Here is a 23,705-nt window from a genome sequence, read left to right as displayed (position 1 = left end):
TTGAGACAGGAGGTGAGACGACTAGAGCGCCGGTGGCGGAAATCTCGCTCCGAAGATGTCCGGACACAGGTTAGAGCAGCAGTAGCTGCCTACCAAGTGGCAATAAAGGCAGGAAAGAAGGCTTTCTTTGCTGCCTCTATTGCATCTGTGGAGTGCTGTCCCAGGAGGCTGTTCCAGGTGGTCCAAAGCCTGGTCGGTCCAGTTGCTCAGGAACCCTTGGAACAGTCAAAGGCCTCCTGTGATATATTAGCAAAGCACTTCGCTGACAAAATCGAACACTTACAGAGCTCGATCCCGTGCGCCATGGATACAGTGGATGAACCAGAGTTGGCCAGTTGCATGCCGGTAAGTTAGGATCGGTTTCAGCTTCTCCCTTCTGAGGATGTGGACAAGGTGCTTTCATCTGTGAAGCCTACCACTTGTCTAACTGATCCTTGCCCATCGTGGCTCCTTATGAGCTGCAGAGAGAAATTGGGCGAGGGGATCAAGGCGGTGGTAAACGCTTCCTTGAAAGAGGGTGTGATGCCATCAGCCTTCAAGGAGGCAATTGTAAAGCCCATCCTGAAGAAGCCCTCCTTGGATCCCCAAGTTTTCAATAACTTCCGCCCAATTTCGAACCTACCATTTTTGGGCAAGGTCATTGAGCGAGTGGTGGCCAACCAGTTGTCAACACACTTGGATGAAACGGATTACTTGGATCCATACCAATCTGGTTTCAGGACTGGTCACGGAACTGAAACAGCCTTGGTCGCTCTGGTAGATGATTTGAGGAGGGCATTAGATAGGGGAGAATTCACCTTTCTTGTCCTCCTCGATCTCTCAGCGCCTTTTGATACTGTCGACCACAGTATCCTTTTACATCGCCTGGAGGGATTGGGAATTGGAGGCACTGTATTACAGTGGTTCCATTCCTTTCTCTCCGATAGGTACCAACAAGTAGCATTGGGGGAGGAGGTTTCAGACCCTTAGCCTCTCAATTGTGGTGTGCCACAGGGCTCTATCCTCTCTCCCATGCTATTTAATATTTATATGAAGCCGCAGGGGACAATCATCAGGAGATTTGGGCTGCAGTGTCACCAATATGCAGATGACACTCAGCTCTATCTTTCGTTTGAATCTTCACCAGAGTTGGCTGTGGAGACCTTGTCCAAGTGCCTGGAATCCGTGAGTGGATGGATGGGAAGGAACAAGCTGAATCTGAACCCCGATAAGACCGAGGTACTACTTTTGGGGGACAAGAGAAGATTGGGTGACATTGACCTGAAGTTCAATGGGATGAGTTTACCCCTGAAGGACCAGGTCTGCAGTCTTGGGGTTGTACTTGACTCCAGGCTGTCCATGGAGGCTCAGATTTCGGCGGTGAGCCGGGCAGCCTGGTATCAACTACACCTCATACGAAGGCTGCAACCCTACCTTCCTGCTCATCAGCTCCCCCTGGTAGTACACGCCCTGGTCACCACTCGTTTGGACTACTGTAATGCGCTCTACGTGGGGTTACCCTTGAAAATGGTCTGGAAATTACAACTTTTCCAAAATGCAGCGGCTCGACTACTTACGAATAGTCGCCGCCGGGATCACATCACACCAGTGTTGTTCGACCTACACTAGCTACCAGTTATTTTCCGAGCCCAATTCAAGGTGTTGGTATTGACCTTTAAATCCCTACATGGTTCCGGCCCAGTTTATCTTACGGAGCGCCTTCAACGCCACCAATTATGCCGCCCGACAAGATCAGCCACTCAAGGCCTTCTCTCAATCCCGCCGACAAAAACAACTAGATTGGCGGGTACAAGAGAGAGGGCATTCTCAGTGGCGGCCCCCACTCTCTGGAACTCCCTCCCACAAGATCTCCAGCACGCCTCTTCCCTAAATGTATTTCGGAAAGCCTTAAAGACCTGGCTCTTTCAACAGGCCTTTGGGATCTCCGGGGAGGGTTAATTACCGTGACTGAAATGCCTCCTACCCTGTTTTAATATTGTTGCTGCTGTATTGCTCTCATACTGTTTTTATTGTATTATTGTATTTTATCTCATTGTGTTTTAACTGTTTTGTACGCCGCCTAGAGTGGCCTTTGGCCAGATAGGCGACACAGAAATTAAATGTATTATTATTTATTATTGTATGTACTGAAAATCAATAATTGGGAAAGAGTTATGCCATCCCAGTAGGCTAATGCCCCCTCTTAAAACCGGCTGTCATATCCAAAGCTAGGAAGCAAATGCCACCCCTGTCCCTTCAACCAGGGTGAACGTCCCTCCCATCATTAGAGGAGGAAGTCTGCAGAAGTTTCCTCCATCAGGAGGAGCAGGTGAGAAACTCTTTGGACCGGCAGGGAGAACCATACCTGGGCTATTGTTTGAGTTACTGTGCCACCCCACTCACTTCTCCTCTAAGACGGTCAGAGTCCTGGCCACCCACCCTTGGGCAGCGAGGGCGTTGCAATTTTCTTTTTTAAAAGTAGGAATTGTTGGAGGTGTTCCCCTTGGCCATTGCTGCCTCTCTTTTTTTAGCCTTATGTGATTGGCTCACAGTGGCCAGACTTAGGAAGATAGAAACATGTCTTATACTGGGCCAGACCCACTGGTGCATCTACACTGAGCAGCAGCAGCTCTCCAGGGATTCATGCAGGGGTCTGTCCCAGCTCAACCTGGAGATGCCAGGGGTTGAACGTCACACCTTCTGCATGCAGAACAGCTGAGCTACGGCCCATTCCTCATATCTCCCTCCAGATCTCCTCATCGCTCCCAGCTTCAGGTTGATGTGAAATAGCATCTGAGAGAGTATAATGCCCTGGGGCATGTCATAAGCCTCCAGGGGCCAGGGGTTCAAGAAACTCTCAGCCTGTACTACCTTCTGGAATCTCTGGCATCTCTTGCTGGGCACCAAGCACAGCCTTAAAAAATAAAGAAGCTGATGTGAGGTAAGGACACCGTGTTTATTGGAAAGGTTTTTTTGAAATGAAATGAAAGAGTTCCCACCCATGTAACTTTGTGCATGTACATATGCAACAAAGACAACAACGCTCACACAGACCCACCAAGGATAGTCTTCTGACAGTGAAATGACAAGCGGAGAGGAGGGGAAGGAGAAGGGCTGTAGCAGCAGATGCTGTGCTCATGAGAAAGTCCAAGTTCCATTTGTAACAAACCATCATCTCATCTTGCGCTTAAAGCCCACTGTCAAAAACTCCAATATGAGGGGAAACGTCAGAACACCATGGTTTCCCCCCATTATTTTGAAATCATGATGAAAATGATACATTTAAGATGTTTGAACTGTTTTTATAAAAAAGAACAAAAAACATTATGCATTGCACTCTGTTTATTGGATAGATTTTTTAAAAAATAAAAAATTGAGCAGCTCTGTCACACACACCATAACACATTCTTTGCTCTGTTGAATCATCTTTGATGCTTTGTGAGACATTCCTACTTGCAGGATGTTCCAGATGAAATTGGATTCTATACTAGAACAGAATGTCAAACCACATTGATCCGTTGAGCGCCACCTTACAGAATACTAGTGGGAATCTCTTTCTAGAAATGGTGATGCCTTGATCCAATTTCAACAACAGTCCTGAGAGATACCTTGACAATGAGGGGAAATAATTCGACAAAACTCAGCTCAGGTCTTAATATCTGAGGAGGGAGAGTTCAACCCAGATGTTTAATTCTTTTGAAGAGGATGCTGGAATTGGACGTTGGGACCTTACACTGTGATCAGACACTATGACTTTACTATTTTAGTGTTGAACTCTCAACACTCTCTTTCCTAAAATCACTTCTATCTCGAACAATTCTCACCCAACCGGAATCGAAACCTGATTGCCCCAAAGGAGTAAAACACAGGAGGACCACAACAGATCATTTTGATGCAGATAGATGAGGTTTATTGCAGGGGGAAGAGGAGTTCACAAAAGCATTTCTATGATGAGCAGCTTCAACAGGTGAACAATACATTTTGTGCAGAAGAGTGAAATGACAGATGAATGAGGAGTAAAATGAGACAAGGCATAGGTACACAGTGAAAAAACAGATCTTCTCGGGAAAGCGGAAGCACCATAAACCTTGCAGACCTGAGAAATATTCAGAGATCCATCAAAGAATGATAAGTGAATTTGGGATCCCATGCATTTTGGTCAAAGTGTCTTCAGGTTGCCTTGAAAGAAAGGAAGAAAAAAGGTCCATATCTAAGAGAATTGGAGGGAAACCTAAATGAAGCTTTGAGCAGGCAGGTGTAGGTACGAGTGTCAGAGGTGATGAGCAATCATAGATCCAGTCTACTCTTGTTTATCTGGATGGGGAGGCTCAACATTTCTGGCACAAACACCCATACAATAATCTGCTGTGAATCCATTTTGTGCAATTCGGGTACCATTTCATTCCAATCCTGTGATGATCATGTTCCCATTCAATGAAGGGGCCAGCTCATCCTGCACAGCTGTCACCCGAGGAGATGTGAGCTTGTGCTCGGATTGTAAAGAAATGAGTTTGGTTGCATCAGGGGTTGGAAATGAATTTCAGATAAAGCGTAAGGAAAGCTAGGGCCTGAAAACCCTTCACATCTCTGGGCAGGGTTGTTGCACAGGAGGAATGGGGGTCTGAGGGCATTCAAAAATGCTTTGGGGATTCCAATAGACAGGCGAGGAATATAACCATGAATAGGACGGAATATTATCCGTGGCCGTGAATCCATCACTCTGAAGTTGACAGATGACGTTCCAGTCCAGAAAGCAGCTGGGGGGAGAGGGAATGGAATAATTTAGTCTGGTGAATGTTGCTGTGCACTTGAATACTAGTTTACTCATTTAAACAGGTAAAGGTAGGCAAGCCTAGTCAGCTGGAGGACCCTAACTCTCTCTTCTGGAATACAAACAGAAGAACCCAAACAGGAGGTCTCTTGCCACACTTCTAAAAATTCCTGTTTTTTTTAACAGCAGAAACAACTTCTGCAAATACACCACTCTTTTACCATCAAAGATTTTCCTTTGCTTGTTGTTTGGAAGATGCAAACTGGACTGCCCTGTGCACGCATAAGGGAAGCTTGCATATCGCTTGCAAATCGATAAAATTTATTACAGTCATAGACCAAACAAGAACATTAAGATATGTATGAAACCAATATTTATCACTAAAACATCACTTTAAAAACCAAGTATTTTCCTTTCCACTTTTCCTATAAGACTTAAAATGATGCTTGACATTTCAGCAAAGTAGGAATTTATCAGACGATAAATCACCACGAGGAGCATCAGTTTCTCCAAAATATTTTACAGAACAGACAACATCAGCAGAGTATAATAATATTACATTCAATTAGTAGAAAGCGACTGAGAATCTCGCACAAGTTAAGCAGACACCACAATCTTCCTGACACGGATAGCGGCAGCACAGAAACGAGCTCCCTTAGCTGTCACAAAAGAGACATGATCGGACAAAAGATAACCCACAGCGAAGCTTTCATCACTAGGAGGAATTCTCTGCACAACTGGTGTAATTAGAATGGCTCGAAGATCATGATAAAAAGGGCAGTGTAACACATGACAAACCGACTCCACTGCATCATTGCCACATGGGCATATCCGTTCATCATATTTCATCTTTTTGAATCTGCCCTCCAAGAGTGTCGATGGTAGCACATTCAATTTTGCAAGGGTAAACACCCTCCTAAACCTTGGGACAGTCAAATTAAACCAATGATGAGCCAGAGCAAATAACCTTGTGTTAAACCTAAGGTCTGGGTATGTTTCCGTCCTGGTTAAATGGGCTTGTAATTCTATGTCATAAATTCTTTGGAAAATGAGGGATTTTGCTTTGGAGAAACCCAATGTCAAAATCATAGGTAGAGAGAACCCTAAAGATAGTGACTTGCTTGTTAGGGACTTTTTCCATTTTGAGCAAAAAGCATCAGTTAATGTTAATGGGGCCAAACCTACCGGGACAAACAACCATTTTAGCCATAATTTAAATTTAAGCAACCAAATGTGGGCCTCGATCGTAATGAGACCTGCTTCTAGGCGCAATATGGAGTTAGGGACACAGGATGGAGTACCGAGAATTGATCTCAAAAGTTTTGTCTGAACTACCTCCAAAGGTGCGTAGTCATTATAAGTACCCATTTGGGCACCATATAATAGCTGGGCGATTACTTTGGCCGCAAAAATCTGAATGGCGGAAGGAACATACTGTCCTCCTTTCTTATAATAAAAGGAAAGAAGCACCTTAGTGGTTCTGTGAGTGTTGGCAGTAGCATTGTTTACTTGGGGGCGCCAGGATCCTGAGGAATGAAATATCATCCCAAGATATCTAAAGGATTTAACCTGCTCTGCAGGATGATCGGTGATATGCCAACGGTGTTTTAATCTTCTTCTGGAAAAGACCACAACTTTTGATTTGTTATGGTTAATTTCCAGGAGCTCATTCTTGCAGTAACTAGCAAGGGCATTCATTAATCGTCTCAACCCCACAGGGGTCAACCAGAGGAGAAGAAGATCATCAGCATATAGGAGAATAGATGTAGGCCTCTTGGATAAACTGGGAGAATGATTTCCTATAGATGACAGAGTTTTAACCAAGGAGTTGATATATAGATTAAACAGCCTGGGAGCCAAAATGCATCCCTGTTTAACACCTTTGAATGTGGGAATGGCCTTGGATAGATGACCAGCGCTATTGCATCTAATTCGTAAATAGGTGGATTCATATAGACAACTTATTAGAGCAAGCAGGTGTCTGTCTATATTAGTAGACTCTAGCTTTTCCCAAGTTTATATCTAGGTGTCATGTTGAAGGCTGCCTTAAAATCGATAAATGCTGTATAAAGAGCTCCTCCAGGGGGCGTTGAATATTTTTCTATCAGATGGGATAAGACAAGACCGTGATCCATTGTGGAGCGACCAGCTCTAAATCACTCCTGTTCTTCCTCAAGAATATTTTCTTGTTCCATCCAAGTTTGAAGTTTGTCACTTAAGTGGCTGGCATAATATTTAACAGACTGATCGGTCTGTAATTGGCCGGATCAGATCTAGTACCTTTTTTGAAGATTGGAATAATTATTGCCAAGCCCCAGTCATCTGGAATGACAATGTCAGAGTCAATACGTGTGAATAGGGTAACTACAACCGGCGCCCACCAGTCAACATTAGCTTTGAAAAGCTCTGGTGGAATATTATCCAAACCAGGTGCTTTTCCTGATTTCAATTTAGCAATTAGATCGACTACTTCTTTAGAGGGGACAGGAGGCCATTCAGGGAAATCGTGACCCTGGGACTTGATTGGCTGATAATATATCTGTTCTCTTCAATAGATTTTGGTGAAGTGGTCTTCCCAGGTAGCCACTGATATATGAGAATCCAAGTTAGGCATGGAACTAGGCTAACCCTTTGTGACTAATTTCCAAAAGGTAGATGAATCCTTTACTCTGGATGCTTTTAACAGACATTGCCAGTCTTCTTTTTGTGACAGAGCTTTTTTGACTTTAACTGTTCATAATGTTTTTTCTCCTCCATCCATTGTAAAAATAGTGGAGGGGAATTGGTGTCTCTATAAGCTCTATACTTTGCAATAAGGAGTTTCTTCTGAGCTATACAATCATGTTCGAACCAAGATTTGCAAATATTCCTAGACTGACAGTGAAATCCTACCTATGCCTACTCAGAAGCAAACCTCATTGAGTTGAATGGAGCTTGCTCTAGGTAGGGATGCCCATTGCTAAGAATGCACTTGATGCCACTGGATCAGGTCACACACCCAGGTTGAATCAAAGGAATCACACTGTTCCAGTGATCAGCATGGTCTTCCGTTTTCTCGGTGAGTCACACCAAATACGTGAGTCGAATCTCAAAATACCCTAGTTTTCTCGTTTGCCTCTTCCCAAATTCAGTTTCAAATACCAAAATCCCAAGCAAATATGCTCCAGAGGCACAGAGTACCTTCACACCCTCTTCTCACAAAGCATTTATGTAAAGACAACTTACCAACAGCAGGAAAAGATGACCCCCAAAAATCGTGGGACGCCAAAAGACACTGGTGGAAATAACTGAAATGGTGAGAGCATTTATACTGTTTCCTGACTTCCATATGGTGAGTCATCACTGTTCTTATAAAACATTCGGATCATTAAGGTATTAAAAACTTAAGAGCACATGGTAGATCCAGCCCAAGACAAGATTGGGGCAGGATACAGCATCAACCTGTCTGTTGTAATTAACAACCTAAATGATAGTAATTTAAGTGGAAAATGTGACATTCTTTTCTTTGATGATATGCCATTGTTGGTGTACCATTTCAAGATGCTGAATGGCACTCTGAAGCACTTTAGCTATATAGTTTCATGAAAAGTAAATGTGCATCTAGAAAGACCATAAAATGCCAACTCGGGATGTCGATATCAGGACGTTGCCAGGAGGCTGTTGCTATCCGTAACCGAGAGGGAGAGTGGCACTGTGCCATCACTGAACTTCCACCACGTCTGAATCTCTCAGTTAGCAGCAGTGGCTCCATGTAGGAAGCCAAGTGAGCAATGCCACAAAGTGCTACTGGATTTAAGTCTTCCCCATCCAATGGAGACCTCCAACAAATCTTGTGCAGAGATGGAGGTGTAGTCCTGGAAATTTGGTAGTACTGTTTCATACAGAGAGATGCAAGGATCTGCCATTTTTGTTTCCCTCCATTTCTCATTTTTCCAGTCTTAAATTCACTTCTCCAGGTTTCTACAGTAACAAAAGTTCCCAAACATTTTCCCGTGAATTTCTCCACTTGAGACAAATGTACACAATTTTGCAAGAGATTCCCTTCACACAATGCATATTTGCATGTTATTTTCTTGCATGTATTCATTTTGATCACAGTTTCCCTTCACATAATCGGTATTCGTAAAACACTGGTTGGTTAGACTGCATAGAAAAGAACACAGAGAAGTGGGGATTTTGAAATATGGCCGTGTTTCAGTTCTCATATCATTTTGGAAAATGTGAATTTGATAAATTCAGCATTAAAGGTGAATTGAATTGAGTTTCTCAGCCATCACTAGTCCTGCTCACTTTAGTCTGGTCCTTTCCCTTTGTCTCTGCTCAAAACATTTTGGATCACAAGGACTCTAAAAACTAAGGAAGAGAAGGCTTCCAATTTCCCCCTTTTTCCCCCTTCCGCTAATTGGCAAGTTACAGGAACCCTGTCCCATCATGCATCTAGCATGACTTCTTCAATAATCTCCTGTATGTCCCCACCTTCCCTCCAATACCGGAGGAACCGGTGAATACCAACCGGTGAAACTGATATATCCAAAATCCATGATCGTATGAGAAATGGACAAATAAAACCATCCTCATCCTCATCATCAACAACAAAACAACCTAGATCAGATTAAAACCCAAGGTACCAATGAAGATCTTGTTCTAACGGCATCTGGTAAAAATTTTGCAGATATTTCCGGCACCCTCTGGTCTTGGTCTGCACAAGTAAAACTACATCGAAGTTAGTTGAAGGCCCTGGGAAGGATAATGTTACGGCACGTGGAATTGGGAGCCTGAGTGTGTGAACTTGCCACCCACATGGCCCATGAAACATACCTCTTTGAGAGGAGGGGGATCTTTTGCTAGGGATAGAAACAAGCACTTTGCCCTGAAATGTGACTAAATGGTCCGTATATAACCCCAAAATACAGGTCCAAACCAGACTAAAGCAAAGCTTTCATTGAGAAAAAGAGAAGGATAGCATTACAAGATTACTTGTGTGAGTGGCAGCATTAATCATTAATATATATATATTATATATTATGTATTTTAATTGTATTTTATGTATTTTAATTAATTTTAACATTTTTGTGACTTCCTGGGGAAAAAAGTGGAAAAAAAGAAAGAAAAAAGAGAATATTGGAGAACTGTTGCTGGAAGTAACTTACAGGAAATACAGGAATGAGCCTTTTTCGGGAACATGGGGAGTAATAGCATCAGACCGAAATAACAAATGGCGGAGAATATTTGGCAACTAGAGTTTGGAAACTGTGTGTGTGTTTTGCCAAGCAACATTTGCAAAAATGGTTCTGTTAGGGGAAAGTGCGCAAATAAATAAATATATCAGTCGAAACTACATATGAATTCCTGCTGGGAGGAAGGGCAGGATATCAATAAAAAATATAAAAATAAAAAAATAAATTAATTAAAATTAGGAGAAATTTGCACTAACATACCGGGGAATTTCCATGAGGACTTTTGTTTTTTTTAAGGAAAATTGCTGCAAAAATGTTGAGAACTAAATGTAAGGTTGGAAAAATGAGAAACTCAGAGGACCAAAACTGACAGCATTTTCAATCCCTCTATATATGAAAAATCTCAGAATGTTTCCAGAAAACGGCTTCTCAGAATTATTGCCTCAGCACAAGTTTGAACATCTTCGTGCGCTGGCTGAGCATCCATACCCTAGAACATCTCTGAATTCCACCACCACCTACATGGTATAAGGTCCTGCCTTAGGTTTCTGAAAGAGGAACCACAGCACCACCACTGCACATACAATGTTATACTCGCCCTATGTTAACAGAAACTCTGTATTTTGCATGCAGACAATCAGTTTGCATTTGTCCATGATTTTTGTCAGCGAATGGGGAGAATTCCAGTTCATCTAAATGGTCTCAAGTCACCTGGTCCCAAGCTGTGTAGGGCTTTGCACACCAGCACCAGCACCTTGTTTGTTATTCCTTCATGTATCCTGGCAACTACAACATAAAACCATTGAATCCTTGACCTGTGAATCTTTCAAATATTTTCAATTTCATTTGCAGATGACCTTCCTGTCCTCTAAGAATCAGCAGAATAATACGAATCTCTCTACAAAAGAGATTCCCACAGGGGGAATGTATATACATACACTTACCTAGAGTAGGAAGAGCAGATATTCCGGAGACAAGAGTTGGTGAATGACACTGTTAAGAAGACCTTCTGGGGCAGTGACTTTTATATGTTTTCTTTCAGACCTTCGACAGCTTGATCCACCCTCCGAAAGTGCAAACTTTGCACGCATCCAGCTTAGATCATACTAATTAGCGTAATTAGCGTAATCACAGCCCAGGTCTCTGGGAGTCCCATAGATTGGGTTCCAAGAACATTCCGTTTGATTTTGAACTAAGAGATAAGTACGTTTTGTCTTCTATTTCATTTTGGGCGTCTGGGCGTTCTCGTCAATTACCTTTGAGCATCATTCATGTTGTCCTTCCTGCTTCAGAGCCATAACAACTGCTGGATGACGGCAAAGTTTCGCGTGGAGCGTGTGGCGTTTGCCAACTCAGCCCTCTCCTGGTCCATGTTTCTGCAGACTGCAGATATACTTGGCATCTCCTTCAGGTGCTCCTCTTATGGTTTATCACCACAGCAATCTAAGGGGCTAACAAAGCAAGAGTTCTAATTAAACTGCGCCTCTATGACATGGAACAACAAAGCAATTTGGCTGCTATAAGAAAATTCTGCCCATAGTGTCACAGTTTTCTGCTCAGTCATCTGAATTCACTGGCACCCTATTTACAAAAACTAATAATTCTTAGATATAGAAGAGCTTTTCCTAGAGCAAGATTGAATATACTACCGTCAGCCATAGTAAAAGGGCATTTTAAAAGAATTCCACTGCAAAATTCTGTATGCCTATGTGGAGATGGTAGTGTTGAAACAGGAGCCCATGTAATGCTATTCTGCTCTTCCTAGAAAGATTTGAGAAGTGAGCTGATTACTCCATTGTTGTCATCTTTCCCAGGGCCTTCAACTAACTTGTATGTGTGTTTTTGTGTTGCAGACCAAGAGCAGAGGTGTCAGAAGTGCCTGCAAAAGGTTTAGCAGAAGCCATTAGAATGACATCTACAATGGTACCTTGAGTTTTAATCTGATGTAGGATTTTTGGGTTTTTAGTTGATGGTTTTTGGATATATCAGTGGCTTGTGGCTAATGCAGATAAAGGATTTGAACTTGGTGTCTCTTGTTCAGGGGTAGTGAAGGCACTGGCACAAGCTGGCAATAGAGCAAAGAAAGCATGGGGCTTATCCAATTCGCCACATGGCATATTGGAGGGAAGGTGGGGATGTACAGGAGATTATTGCTGAAGTCATCCTAGATACAGGATGGCATGGGGTTCCTGTAACTTTTCAATTAGCGTGAGGGGGGAAATTGGGGAAATTGGAAGCCTTCTCTTCCTTTATTTTTGAGAGTCATTTTGATCCAAAATGTTTCGAGCAGAGAGACAAAGGGAAAGGACCACACTAAGAGGAACAGGACTAGGGTTCAGTTTCACAGACAAGGTATCAGTGGAATTTCAGAAGAAGGGTGTGCTTGATGAGATCAACTATGAAATACATTGACTCAGGAGAAGCCTGGACATGTAGCAGATGTAGGTCCTTCCTAGGGATTGACTCTTGGAAGGCAGCTTTAGGAGAAAGCTGTGATGCCAACTTTGTTTGGGTTTTGGAGGTGTTCCAAGGATCCATCTTGCCTCAAATGCTGTTCAGTGTCTCCATGAAGCCCCTTTGTTTCTCTTTTAATATGTTGTACAAATTGCTGCATTTGTGGAGAAAAGCATACTAAAGAGTAAGCAAAAAGGAACCATCTGCTCTAAGCTTGGTCATGATTCATATAAAATAAAAAATAATATTATAGCTCTGATAGGAATTAAGTAATTCTGTGGATAATGCATAGGAGTCTAAATATTTGGAAATACCAGAGAGCCATACAGCAATAACAAGTGCAATAAATAAGCAAAATGAAAAGAATTTCCCAAAAGCAATCAGGTGCTGCCCATGAGTGAACTGATCCTTCATAGGAAGCCTGTAGATATCATGATTTTCTTTCTTTCTTTCCAATGAATTGTGTATCTGTCAGACGTCAATGGGCAACCAGTTCCTGAAGGCAGTTTTCTCAACTTAGGGCTGAACAAATGGCACACTGAGTTCAGGTTCACAGGCACTACATCTGTGGAAACAGATGTTGGCTGTTTCTTTTAATGGATGACATTGAACAAAGTGAAGCTTGATCCACATAGGGTAGGAGTCCGAGTGAACTAGAGGTTGTTTTCAGATCCACTTAGGACAGAGGTAGGTGACCTGGGCTGTTCAGATGATGTTGAACCCCAGTTCTCATGATTCTCAACCATCATGCATGGGCAATGGTCAGGGATGATGGGAATTATACCCTGCAACATCAGGAGTACCAAGGATTCCTCCCCCCACTTTAGGATTTTCTAGCACTCATTTTACACAAACCAGAGTTGGCATATTAAGGTCTTCCTAGATGCACATTTACTTTTTATGTAACTATGTAACTAAAGTGCTTTGGAAGGTCATTCAGCATCTTGAAATTGTACACCAACAATGGCATATCTTCAAAGAAAAGAATGTCACATTTTCCAATTAAGATAGTCACCTTTAGGTTATTAATTACAGCAGACAGGTTGATGCAGTATCTTGATCCAATCTCATCATGGGCTGGATTTACTATGTGCTCTTAAGATTTTAATACCTTAATGATCTGAATGTTTGCCCAGAAGAGTGCTGACTCAATATTTGGAAGTTGGGAAACCATATAAATGCTCTCACCATTTCAGTCGTTTCCACTAGTATCTTTTGGCTTCCCTCGATTTCTGGGGCTCACCTTTTCCTGCTGTTGGTAAGTTGTCTTTACATAAATGCTTTCTGAGAAGAGGGTGTGAAGGCACTCTGGAGTATATTTGCTTGGGATTTTGGTATTTGAAATTGAATGTGGGAAGAGGCAAATGAGAAAAGTAGGGTATTTTCAGATTCATCTCACAGACTTGGTGTGACTAGCCGAGAAAATGTAAGAATATGATGATCACTGGAACAGTGTGATAAGTTTGTTTTAGCCTGGGTGGGTGACCTCATTCAGTGGCATCAATTTCATTATTAGCAATGGGCACCCCTACTTAGATCAAGCTCCATTCAACTCAATGAGGTTTGCTTCTGAGTAGACATAGGTAGTCTAGGAATATTTGCAAGGGATATGCAAGCTTCCCTTATGCGGGCACAAGGCGGTCCAGATTGCATCTTCCAAACAACAAGCAAAGGAAAATCTTTGATGGTAAAAGAGTGGTGTATTAGGAGGCTGTTTCTGCTCTACAAAAAAAAAGGGGGGGTTCCTGGAAGTGGGGCAAGAGCAACTCTGTTTGGGTTCTTTTGTTTGTATTCCAGAAAGAAGATAGTGTTAGGGTCCTCCAGCTGGCTAGGCTTGCCTACCTTTACCCATGCTCTTCTCTACCGAACTTCCTTCCATTGTAAACTGATATACTCAGGGAAGCTGACCTGCCCCTCCTTCCTTTGTCTTCTTCTTTAACTGTCCAAGCAGAGAGGAGACATCTTTGACTTTGCTCTCTCTCCTGAGCCATGAGGGCAATAGCCAAGTTTGGGCATTGGGCCTCCAACTTAGTTAGTTAGTTAGAACTAGGTATGTTTTTCATATCTACTCTGTATTTCTATAAATAAAGTAGCTTTTCTTATTGTGCTAAGTCTTAAGTCTGAGTGCTGTAAATGCAGGGTAAAAGTCTGCTACTTTCATAAATACACAAACGGGCACACACGCAGCTCAGACCACTGAGGATCTCTGCATATATTTATTTATTTATTTGTTTATTAAATTTATTAGTCGCCCATCTGGCTGGTTGTCCAGCCACTCTGGGCGACGTACAAGATAAAAACAATACATTAAAACGTTAAAATTTAAAACCATAACAGTAAAAACCTAACCCACCCCAAAAGCCTGCCTGAAGAGCCTGGTCTTCAAGGCCCGGCGGAAGCTCAAGCATAACTGAAACCTGGGTGGGCGATCAGGGAGGAGTTGCTCTTTCCCGGCTCTGCCCACCTGGGTATACGGTTCAGCATCATGGTAGAACCGAAGGACGGGGAGGCGGGGTTGCTGTGGTCTATAGGAGTTCTTTCTCACTCACCAAGCACCCTGTCCAGGTGTCGACTGGTTTGGAGTGTCTCCACCTTGTGCTGGGTCAGAGAGACAGACTGGGAATTTTGTTGGTGTACCGCCCACCCTGCTGCCCAACAAATTCCCTAACTGAGCTGACAGAGGTAGTCTCGGAGGTATTGCTGCGGTCCCCTAGACTATTGGTACTGGGGGACTTCAACATCCATGCTGAGACTGCTCTATCTGGGGCGGCTCAGGACTTCATGGCCTCCATGACAACCATGGGGCTGTCTCAGGTTGTTACTGGCCCAACGCATGTGTCAGGACATACTCTTGATTTGATCTTCGCCACTGGGCATGGAGATGGTGATCTGGTGGTTGGGGGTTTTTCATCTACCCCATTGTCATGGACAGATCACCGCTTGCTGAAGTTTAGGCTCACAGCGACCCTTTCCCTCTGCAAGGGTGGGGGACCTATTAAATTGGTCCGCCCCCGGAGACTAATGGATCCTGAGGGTTTCCAAAGGGCTCTGGGGGATTTCCCGACTGAGAAGACTGGCGCTCCTGTCGAAGCCCTGGTCGGATTGTGGAATACGGAGATGACCCGGGCGGTTGACATGATCGCTCCCATGCGCCCCCTCCTATGTAGAGCTCATACAGCTCCATGGTATACCCCGGAGCTGAGAGTGATGAAGCAAGAGAGGAGGAGGCTTGAGTGCAGATGGAGGCGAACTCCTGACGAATGCAATTATGCCTTGGTGAGTGCCTCTTCTAAGCGGTATATAGTAGCGGTGAGGGCAGCAAAAAAGAGATATTTTGCTGCCACAATTAAGGCATCTCTCTCCCGCCCGGCGGAGCTCTTTAAAATCGTATGAGGGCTTTTACATTCTGGCCCTCGGGACATCATAGATTCATCTGTAGCCCGCTGTGATGAGTTTGTGAGGCACTTCCAGGATAAGATCGCATGCATTCGCTGGGACTTAGACTCCAATATTATGGCAGTGGGATCTAATGAAGCATCCAGAACACGGTCTTGTCCTTGCTTTTCTTATTCTGATAAGTCAAAATTACATATGAGTTCCTGCTGGGAGGAAGGGCAGGATATCAATCAAATAATAAATAAATAAATAAATAAATTAAAATGTGCTCATTAGGAGAAATTTGCACTAATATACTGGAGAATTTCCATGAGGACTTTTTTTTTTAAGAAATGGAAAATTGCTGCAAAAATGTTGAGAACTAAATGTAAGGTTGGAAAAATGAGAAACTCAGAGGACCAAAACTTAACGCTTTTCTGAGCAAAGGAACCCTAACAGTGCACAACATGCCAAACGACTGAGCGTCAGAAATGAAAATGTTGTAAACATCCCTTCCCCTCAAAAAAAAGTAGGGCATGAGGGCAAAAGGTGGTAGGAGAGTGCGGGGGAGGGCTAAGGCACTGTCTTGTTTTAATAATGTGAAACCCTAACACACTCTACATTCAAAAATGTTGACTTTGATTGAGAATTTCAGTGTATATTTTATATTCTTTGGAAAGCATTTAGAGGGATTTCCCTCCTTCGTATCATTCATTACTACCAAATTTCCAGGAGTACACCTCCATTTCTGCAAAGATTTGTGGGAGGTCTCCATTGGATGGGGAAGACTTAAATCCAGTAGCACTTTGTGGCATTGCTCACTTGGCTTCCTACATGGAGCCACTGCTGCTAACTGAGAGATTCAGACGTGGTGGAAGTTCAGTGATGGCACAGTGCCACTCTCCCTCTCGGTTACGGATAGCAACAGCCTCCTGGCAACGTCCTGATATCGACATCCCGAGTTGGCATTTTATGGTCTTTCTAGATGCACATTTACTTTTCATGAAACTATATAGCTAAAGTGCTTCAGAGTGTCATTCAGCATCTTGAAATGGTACACCAACAATGGCATATCTTCAAAGAAAAGAATGTCACATTTTCCAATTAAATACTATAATTTAGGTTGTTAATTACAGCAGACAGGTTGATGCTGTATCCTGCCCCAATCTTTTCATGGGCTGGATTTACAATGTGCGCTGAAAATTTTAATGATCCGGATGTTTTCTAAGAGCAGTGCTAACGCAATATATGGAAGTCGGGAAACAGTATCAATGCTCTCACCATTTCAGCTATTTCCACCAGTGTCTTTTGGCTTGCAGAAGTTTTTGGGGCTCATCTTTTCCTGCTGTTGGGAAGTTGTCTTTACATAAATGCTTTGTGAGAAGAAGGTGTGAAGGTACTCTGTGCCTCTGGAGCATATTTGCTTAGGATTTTGGTATTTGAAACTGAATTTGGGAAGAGGCAAACGAGAAAACTAGGGTATTTTGAGATTCGATTCACATATTTGGTGTGACCCACCGAGAAAACGGAAGAACATGCTGATCACTGGAACAGTGTGATTCCTTTGATTCAACCTGTGCGTGTGACCTGATCCAGTGGCATCAAGTCCATTCTTAGCAATGGGCATCCCTACTTAGATCAAGCTCCGTTCAACTCAATGAGGTTTGCTTCTGAGTAGGCATAGGTAGCATTACACTGTCAGTCTAGGAATATCTGCAAGGGATATGCAAGCTTCCCTCATGCAGGCACTAGGCGGTCCAGATTGCATCTTCCAAACAACAAGCAAAGGAAAATCTTTGATGGTAAAAGAGTGGTGTATTAGGAGGCTGTTTCTGCTCTACAAAAAAAAAGGAGTTGCTGGAAGTGGGGCAAGAGCAAATCCTGTTTGGGTTCTTTTGTTTGTATTCCAGAAGGAAGAGAGAGTTAGGAGAGAGACGCAGTCTTTGCCAACTAAGCATGAGTGGTTCAGTAGCCTCTCGTTCCTTCCCACTTCCCTCTTCCAAGTAGGAACAGCACAGTACAGAAAAGTGGGGCAGGGAAACACTGATTTGCCACCACACCAAAGAAGACTCGTGACACATGTATGGTTGAAATGTTATATTTATTAAAATATAACACATAATCAATCAAATTCCAATCCGCCAATTAATAATCTCAAATCCTTCAGGCAGGTGAGGCCCAACCTATCTATGAGGGTCTAGACCCTCCAAACCAGGAGGCAAGTCAGTCACATCGTACTGCAACTCCCCAGACAAGGATGTGGGAAAACTTCTCCCTCCTTGCAATCGGAGTCAGGTTTGTGGTTCCAACCTCCGCATCCTGGCCCCACCGTACAGGCGTTCACCATGATGCGCAAGCCGGTCCCACGTGGACACCCCCCCGGATCCACAACAGGCATTACGCCATGATGTTTCACCAGGGAGTGCCCTTTACCCAAATGCCTCATCCACCTCCATTTTTAACCCCAATTACCTCACCTGCCCGAATCCAACGCCACAAGAGGGGATCAGCTGAAGCTTGGTCCCCTCAACCCAAAGAAAACAAAGCCCCCAAACCCAACCTAAAATCCTCCAATAGCAAATCACACCCAATATCCGAAAGATGGACACCATCATCTCGAAACAGATGCGGTGCATGAAAACGGATTCTGTCATGAGGAATATATGCCCCACCCAATGACAAAACTAAACTCCTAACTTTCCTATTTCCCCACTTTCTGGATCTGTCGATCCTGTTGGGGTGCATTGCACGTCGCACCAGCATGTCGGACCAGACTATAACAAGGTCCGGGTATGACTGGATGAGAGCATTAAAATCCTGGGTGATCCTAAGCAGCAGATCCATACCTGGCCGCTGCACCAAGTCGTTTTCCCCTAAATGAACCACCAACACATGTGGCTGGTTAAGCGATGCCATAAGGCGACACACCAAAGGAATGAGCGCATCCCAAAGCATGCCCCTCTGAGCCTCCCAGCCAACCATTGCTCTAGCGGAAAGCTGCAGCTGTGTCCTGGCAAGCGTAGAGAAGGCTCTCCGATGTGCCCAAAATAAAATAGAGTGGCCACACATGACGACCCTCGCAGGCACAGGAAGGCTAAGCACACCTAGGAGGAAGGCTGTTGCTATCCGTAACCGAGAGGGAGAGTGGCACTGTGCCATCACTGAACTTCCACCACGTCTGAATCTCTCAGTTAGCAGCAGTGGCTCCATGTAGGAAGCCAAGTGAGCAATGCCACAAAGTGCTACTGGATTTAAGTCTTCCCCATCCAATGGAGACCTCCAACAAATCTTGTGCAGAGATGGAGGTGTAGTCCTGGAAATTTGGTAGTACTGTTTCATACAGAGAGATGCAAGGATCTGCCATTTTTGTTTCCCTCCATTTCTCATTTTTCCAGTCTTAAATTCACTTCTCCAGGTTTCTACAGTAACAAAAGTTCCCAAACATTTTCCCGTGAATTTCTCCACTTGAGACAAATGTACACAATTTTGCAAGAGATTCCCTTCACACAATGCATATTTGCATGTTATTTTCTTGCATGTATTCATTTTGATCACAGTTTCCCTTCACATAATCGGTATTCGTAAAACACTGGTTGGTTAGACTGCATAGAAAAGAACACAGAGAAGTGGGGATTTTGAAATATGGCCGTGTTTCAGTTCTCATATCATTTTGGAAAATGTGAATTTGATAAATTCAGCATTAAAGGTGAATTGAATTGAGTTTCTCAGCCATCACTAGTCCTGCTCACTTTAGTCTGGTCCTTTCCCTTTGTCTCTGCTCAAAACATTTTGGATCACAAGGACTCTAAAAACTAAGGAAGAGAAGGCTTCCAATTTCCCCCTTTTTCCCCCTTCCGCTAATTGGCAAGTTACAGGAACCCTGTCCCATCATGCATCTAGCATGACTTCTTCAATAATCTCCTGTATGTCCCCACCTTCCCTCCAATACCGGAGGAACCGGTGAATACCAACCGGTGAAACTGATATATCCAAAATCCATGATCGTATGAGAAATGGACAAATAAAACCATCCTCATCCTCATCATCAACAACAAAACAACCTAGATCAGATTAAAACCCAAGGTACCAATGAAGATCTTGTTCTAACGGCATCTGGTAAAAATTTTGCAGATATTTCCGGCACCCTCTGGTCTTGGTCTGCACAAGTAAAACTACATCGAAGTTAGTTGAAGGCCCTGGGAAGGATAATGTTACGGCACGTGGAATTGGGAGCCTGAGTGTGTGAACTTGCCACCCACATGGCCCATGAAACATACCTCTTTGAGAGGAGGGGGATCTTTTGCTAGGGATAGAAACAAGCGCTTTGCCCTGAAATGTGACTAAATGGTCCGTATATAACCCCAAAATACAGGTCCAAACCAGACTAAAGCAAAGCTTTCATTGAGAAAAAGAGAAGGATAGCATTACAAGATTACTTGTGTGAGTGGCAGCATTAATCATTAATATATATATATTATATATTATGTATTTTAATTGTATTTTATGTATTTTAATTAATTTTAACATTTTTGTGACTTCCTGGGGAAAAAAGTGGAAAAAAAGAAAGAAAAAAGAGAATATTGGAGAACTGTTGCTGGAAGTAACTTACAGGAAATACAGGAATGAGCCTTTTTCGGGAACATGGGGAGTAATAGCATCAGACCGAAATAACAAATGGCGGAGAATATTTGGCAACTAGAGTTTGGAAACTGTGTGTGTGTTTTGCCAAGCAACATTTGCAAAAATGGTTCTGTTAGGGGAAAGTGCGCAAATAAATAAATATATCAGTCGAAACTACATATGAATTCCTGCTGGGAGGAAGGGCAGGATATCAATAAAAAATATAAAAATAAAAAAATAAATTAATTAAAATTAGGAGAAATTTGCACTAACATACCGGGGAATTTCCATGAGGACTTTTGTTTTTTTTAAGGAAAATTGCTGCAAAAATGTTGAGAACTAAATGTAAGGTTGGAAAAATGAGAAACTCAGAGGACCAAAACTGACAGCATTTTCAATCCCTCTATATATGAAAAATCTCAGAATGTTTCCAGAAAACGGCTTCTCAGAATTATTGCCTCAGCACAAGTTTGAACATCTTCGTGCGCTGGCTGAGCATCCATACCCTAGAACATCTCTGAATTCCACCACCACCTACATGGTATAAGGTCCTGCCTTAGGTTTCTGAAAGAGGAACCACAGCACCACCACTGCGCATACAATGTTATACTCGCCCTATGTTAACAGAAACTCTGTATTTTGCATGCAGACAATCAGTTTGCATTTGTCCATGATTTTTGTCAGCGAATGGGGAGAATTCCAGTTCATCTAAATGGTCTCAAGTCACCTGGTCCCAAGCTGTGTAGGGCTTTGCACACCAGCACCAGCACCTTGTTTGTTATTCCTTCATGTATCCTGGCAACTACAACATAAAACCATTGAATCCTTGACCTGTGAATCTTTCAAATATTTTCAATTTCATTTGCAGATGACCTTCCTGTCCTCTAAGAATCAGCAGAATAATACGAATCTCTCTACAAAAGAGATTCCCACAGGGGGAATGTATATACATACACTTACCTAGAGTAGGAAGAGCAGATATTCCGGAGACAAGAGTTGGTGAATGACACTGTTAAGAAGACCTTCTGGGGCAGTGACTTTTATATGTTTTCTTTCAGACCTTCGACAGCTTGATCCACCCTCCGAAAGTGCAAACTTTGCACGCATCCAGCTTAGATCATACTAATTAGCGTAATTAGCGTAATCACAGCCCAGGTCTCTGGGAGTCCCATAGATTGGGTTCCAAGAACATTCCGTTTGATTTTGAACTAAGAGATAAGTACGTTTTGTCTTCTATTTCATTTTGGGCGTCTGGGCGTTCTCGTCAATTACCTTTGAGCATCATTCATGTTGTCCTTCCTGCTTCAGAGCCATAACAACTGCTGGATGACCGCAAAGTTTCGCGTGGAGCGTGTGGCGTTTGCCAACTCAGCCCTCTCCTGGTCCATGTTTCTGCAGACTGCAGATATACTTGGCGTCTCCTTCAGGCGCTCCTCTTATGGTTTATCACCACAGCAATCTAAGGGGCTAACAAAGCAAGAGTTCTAATTAAACTGCGCCTCTATGACATGGAACAACAAAGCAATTTGGCTGCTATAAGAAAATTCTGCCCATAGTGTCACAGTTTTCTGCTCAGTCATCTGAATTCACTGGCACCCTATTTACAAAAACTAATAATTCTTAGATATAGAAGAGCTTTTCCTAGAGCAAGATTGAATATACTACCGTCAGCCATAGTAAAAGGGCATTTTAAAAGAATTCCACTGCAAAATTCTGTATGCCTATGTGGAGATGGTAGTGTTGAAACAGGAGCCCATGTAATGCTATTCTGCTCTTCCTAGAAAGATTTGAGAAGTGAGCTGATTACTCCATTGTTGTCATCTTTCCCAGGGCCTTCAACTAACTTGTATGTGTGTTTTTGTGTTGCAGACCAAGAGCAGAGGTGTCAGAAGTGCCTGCAAAAGGTTTAGCAGAAGCCATTAGAATGACATCTACAATGGTACCTTGAGTTTTAATCTGATGTAGGATTTTTGGGTTTTTAGTTGATGGTTTTTGGATATATCAGTGGCTTGTGGCTAATGCAGATAAAGGATTTGAACTTGGTGTCTCTTGTTCAGGGGTAGTGAAGGCACTGGCACAAGCTGGCAATAGAGCAAAGAAAGCATGGGGCTTATCCAATTCGCCACATGGCATATTGGAGGGAAGGTGGGGATGTACAGGAGATTATTGCTGAAGTCATCCTAGATACAGGATGGCATGGGGTTCCTGTAACTTTTCAATTAGCGTGAGGGGGGAAATTGGGGAAATTGGAAGCCTTCTCTTCCTTTATTTTTGAGAGTCATTTTGATCCAAAATGTTTCGAGCAGAGAGACAAAGGGAAAGGACCACACTAAGAGGAACAGGACTAGGGTTCAGTTTCACAGACAAGGTATCAGTGGAATTTCAGAAGAAGGGTGTGCTTGATGAGATCAACTATGAAATACATTGACTCAGGAGAAGCCTGGACATGTAGCAGATGTAGGTCCTTCCTAGGGATTGACTCTTGGAAGGCAGCTTTAGGAGAAAGCTGTGATGCCAACTTTGTTTGGGTTTTGGAGGTGTTCCAAGGATCCATCTTGCCTCAAATGCTGTTCAGTGTCTCCATGAAGCCCCTTTGTTTCTCTTTTAATATGTTGTACAAATTGCTGCATTTGTGGAGAAAAGCATACTAAAGAGTAAGCAAAAAGGAACCATCTGCTCTAAGCTTGGTCATGATTCATATAAAATAAAAAATAATATTATAGCTCTGATAGGAATTAAGTAATTCTGTGGATAATGCATAGGAGTCTAAATATTTGGAAATACCAGAGAGCCATACAGCAATAACAAGTGCAATAAATAAGCAAAATGAAAAGAATTTCCCAAAAGCAATCAGGTGCTGCCCATGAGTGAACTGATCCTTCATAGGAAGCCTGTAGATATCATGATTTTCTTTCTTTCTTTCCAATGAATTGTGTATCTGTCAGACGTCAATGGGCAACCAGTTCCTGAAGGCAGTTTTCTCAACTTAGGGCTGAACAAATGGCACACTGAGTTCAGGTTCACAGGCACTACATCTGTGGAAACAGATGTTGGCTGTTTCTTTTAATGGATGACATTGAACAAAGTGAAGCTTGATCCACATAGGGTAGGAGTCCGAGTGAACTAGAGGTTGTTTTCAGATCCACTTAGGACAGAGGTAGGTGACCTGGGCTGTTCAGATGATGTTGAACCCCAGTTCTCATGATTCTCAACCATCATGCATGGGCAATGGTCAGGGATGATGGGAATTATACCCTGCAACATCAGGAGTACCAAGGATTCCTCCCCCCACTTTAGGATTTTCTAGCACTCATTTTACACAAACCAGA

General features: G+C 43.0%; 1 long non-coding RNA gene across 1 annotated transcript; it reads right to left on the bottom strand.

Annotated features, from left to right (window-relative positions):
* Nucleotides 1-3,866: 3,866 nt before the first annotated feature.
* Nucleotides 3,867-21,818, bottom strand: LOC133375220 (uncharacterized). Its single transcript, XR_009760103.1, has 3 exons — nt 21,337-21,818; nt 10,872-11,378; nt 3,867-4,736 (listed from the first exon to the last, which is right to left on the bottom strand). It is a non-coding gene; the product is annotated as an uncharacterized LOC133375220 (long non-coding RNA).
* Nucleotides 21,819-23,705: the final 1,887 nt, after the last annotated feature.

This window comes from Rhineura floridana, chromosome 22, assembly GCF_030035675.1.
Source record: "Rhineura floridana isolate rRhiFlo1 chromosome 22, rRhiFlo1.hap2, whole genome shotgun sequence".
NCBI lineage: Eukaryota > Metazoa > Chordata > Lepidosauria > Squamata > Rhineuridae > Rhineura > Rhineura floridana.
Note: the sequence above shows the minus strand (reverse complement) of the source record. Positions and strands in the feature narration are given on the sequence as shown.